Here is a 3,619-nt window from a genome sequence, read left to right on the forward strand (position 1 = left end):
GTGTGTGTGTGTGTGTGTGTGTGTGTGTCAAACATTTTTAAGCAAAAAGATGAGATTTCTACAAAATAGTTGAATTATCAAACAAATAGTTGAATTTTAAACCAACAAGATTAGTTTTCGACGAGAGAGTTTGAATTTTAATAAAAATACATATATGTGTAACTAAATAGTTGAATTCTAAAACAAAAAAATTTATTTTCCCCCAGAAAAATCGAATTTTTTACTAAATACGCCAATATTTCACCAGATATTAGAATTTCCATGTAAGAAGATTAATTTTCTACCAAAAGACGAATTTTCAACAAATTATATAAACTTTCAACCAATTAGTTGAATTTTCTATCAGAAAAGACGAATTTTCAACAAAATTCATAAATTTTTCACCAAATGGGTAATATTTCACCGAAGATTAAATTATTTTACCAGAGAGACTATTTGTCAACAAAGTTGTTTAATTTTTAACCAAATGGTAGTTGAATTATCTACCAGAAAAGACGAACTAAACATACATATTTCACATTATATTTAATTTTTACATTTTCATACAAGAAGATTAATTTGCTACCAAAAGGACGAAATTTCAACAAATTAAATAAATTTTCAACCAAATAGTTGAATTTTCTATCAGAAAACACTAATTTTCGACAAGATAAATCAATTTCTTAACAAATGGTTAAATTTTCATGCAAAAAGATTAATTTTGTATAAAAAGACGAAGTTTCAACAAATGTTTAAATAAATAATTCAAACAATGTTTATATTTTTTTAATTTTTAACTAAACAGCTGCATTTTTTAAACAAAAAATATCAATTTTGAGCAAAAAATTGAGTAGTTAAATTTTCATTCGGAAATTAATTTTCAATAAGTGAAAAGAATTTTTTTTAAATTGTTTAATTTTGTACCTAATGTGTACTATATTTATTTTGCATCCACAAGGATATGAATTTTCATCAAAATGGTTCATTTTCAACCAATCAATTGAATTTTGAACAAATTATTTAAATTTTAAGATAAAAAATTATTTTTTAATAAAAAAAAAACGAATTTTTACTAAAGCGATGAAATTTAAACCAAAAAAATTAACTTTTAAGAAAGTAGTTCTACTTTTAACAACGAGTTGAAATCATTCAAAATTAAAAACAGTTGGATTTAACCAACAAATACGACTTTTCTACAAAGCGGTTGAATTTTCAACAAAATAAATAATCTTTTAAACAAATAGTTAAATTTTCTACCAAGTCATTGAATTAACGAGCCAATAATTCGAATTTTCTACAAAACAGTTGAATTCTCAACAAAAAATTTAACTTTCAACCGAAAAAAATGAATTTCTAACCAGACAGTTGCATTTAAAAAAAAGGATCTAATTTCTGTAAAAACATATGAATTTTTAATCCAAAAAGATGAATGTTTAACCATATAGCCGAATTTTCAAGTAAAAATTTCTAATCAAGAAAGAAAAAAAATTGATCAAATTGTTGAACTTTCAAGCTAAAAAAATAAATTTCCAACAAAACAGTTAAATTTTCTACCGAGAAGAATGATGATTTTCTTATTGGGTTCTATTATTTAGTTTGCATTTGGGTTTAAAATTCTAGAGAATTTATAGATTACAGAATAACATTTTAATTAAATACTGAAATCGTGAAATAGTTGAATTCTCTTCCAGTAAAGACGAATTTTCAACAAAATACATAAGTTGTTCACCAAACAGTTGAATTTGTCATTCAAGAAGATTAATTTTTCACAAGAAGAAAATTTTCAACAAATTACATACATTTTCAACTAAATAGTTTAAATATTGGATATAATTTTAGTCCACGTTTCATTTGATTAATTTTTAGTTCATATGTTTTTTTCAAAAGATTTGTAACTAAATAGTTCAAACAATAAATGTGTTATTCCAAATTTTATTTGATCAATTTTTTATTTATATTTTTTTTATTTCAATAATTTTTAACCAAACAGTTGACTTTTTTAAAATAAAAAATACCGATTTTGAACCAAGAATTGAGTAGTTAAATTTTTATTTAAGGGAATTGATTTTCAATAAATAAAACGAATTGTTAAAAAAATAGTTTATTTTTTTACCGAATATGTATTTTCCACCCGATTGAATTTTCAACAAAATAAATAATCTTTCAAACAAATAGTTACATTTTCTACCTAATTATTGAATAATCGAGCCAATAATACGAATTTGCTACAAAACAGTTTAATTTTTAACAAAAAAGTTAATTTTCAACCAAAAAGATTTATTTTTAACCAGCCAGTTGCATTTTTTTTTAAATAAGGTCTAATTTCTGTAAAAACATACGAATTTTTAAATCAAAAATAAGAATGTTTAACAAAATAGTTGAGTTTTCAAAAAAAAAATCCTAATCAAGAAAGAAACGATTTTCTTATTGGGCTCTAATTATTAATTCGCATTTAAGTTGACAATTTTTGAGAATTTATAGACTACAGAATAAAATTTTAATTAAATATTGAAATTAGTTTTTGATACTTTTTAAGTATTAGGCTAGTAAACGGGAAATTTTTCTATTTTGACACTATTTTTCAAAATTGAGATACTACTTTCACTATTATTTACCTCTGAAATGTGTCCAAACCTTGCTCTTTATCTCTTTGATGATTTATATTTTATTATTTTCCGTGAGTATCATCACCAATTGCCACTTACGCACGTAGAAACGTGACGTATTGTGAATTAGTGATATGAGAATGTTACACATCTTGCTATCTTTTAAATTGATTCATTGGCATACCAGAATACTAAACATAAGTTCATTACGCTCAGAATCAGAGATATAATCTTTCTTTCAATACGAGCATCACAAGATATTTAATCAATTTGTTATGCTCGTCATAAAAGAGAATTTAATTTTATATTTTTAACGGATTTAGAGAAAAATAATTAAATACTCAATAAAAAATAATTAAATTTCTCACCAAGAAGATAGATTTTCATCGGAAAAGATTAATTTTCTACTATAAAAGGCGAATTCTCAACAAAATATATAAATTTTGAACCAAATGGTAGAATTTTCAAGATAAAAATACGAACTTTGTACGAAAAAGCTGAATTTTCAATCAAATTATTACATTTTTAAACAAAAAGATAAATTCTCAACCAAGATGATTAAGTTTCTACTAAAAAAACCAATTCACAAAAAATACATAAATTTTTTACCAAACAGTTAATTTTTCAACCAAGAAGATTATTGTTTTTACCGAAAAAAACCAATTTTTTAAACAAAATACATACATTTCTAACCATATAGTTGAATTTGTTACGATGAGGAATAATTTTCTACCAAAAAAGACGAATTTTGTAACAAATTATTATACATAAATTTTTAAGCAAATAATTGATTTTTAAATTAAAAATGTCAATTTTGTACAAAAAATGGAATATTTAAATTTTCATTAAAAGAATAAAAAATCTAAATAGAAAAAAACGAATCTTCTACAAAACAGTTGAATTTTCTACCAAATGGTGGAATTTTCAAGATAATGATATACACCACAGATGTATAAAAGACGTGAGGGCTGGAAATTCGGAACTTTCGTAATTGTAACTTGACATTTTTTTGATTTAAGAGATAATTCTAACAG

At 23.2% G+C, this 3,619-nt stretch overlaps 2 protein-coding genes across 2 annotated transcripts in view; one reads left to right on the forward strand and one right to left on the reverse strand.

Moving 5' to 3' along the window:
- LOC117174705 (glutaredoxin 3) overlaps window positions 1-3,619 on the reverse strand; it is a 47,362-nt gene that overhangs the window by 20,475 nt on the left and 23,268 nt on the right. The gene's annotated exons all lie outside the window — the stretch shown is intronic.
- Window positions 1-3,619, forward strand: part of LOC117174704 (lymphocyte cytosolic protein 2-like) — a 48,217-nt gene that overhangs the window by 9,847 nt on the left and 34,751 nt on the right. The gene's annotated exons all lie outside the window — the stretch shown is intronic.

Source organism: Belonocnema kinseyi, chromosome 6 (genome assembly GCF_010883055.1).
Source record: "Belonocnema kinseyi isolate 2016_QV_RU_SX_M_011 chromosome 6, B_treatae_v1, whole genome shotgun sequence".
Lineage (NCBI taxonomy): Eukaryota > Metazoa > Arthropoda > Insecta > Hymenoptera > Cynipidae > Belonocnema > Belonocnema kinseyi.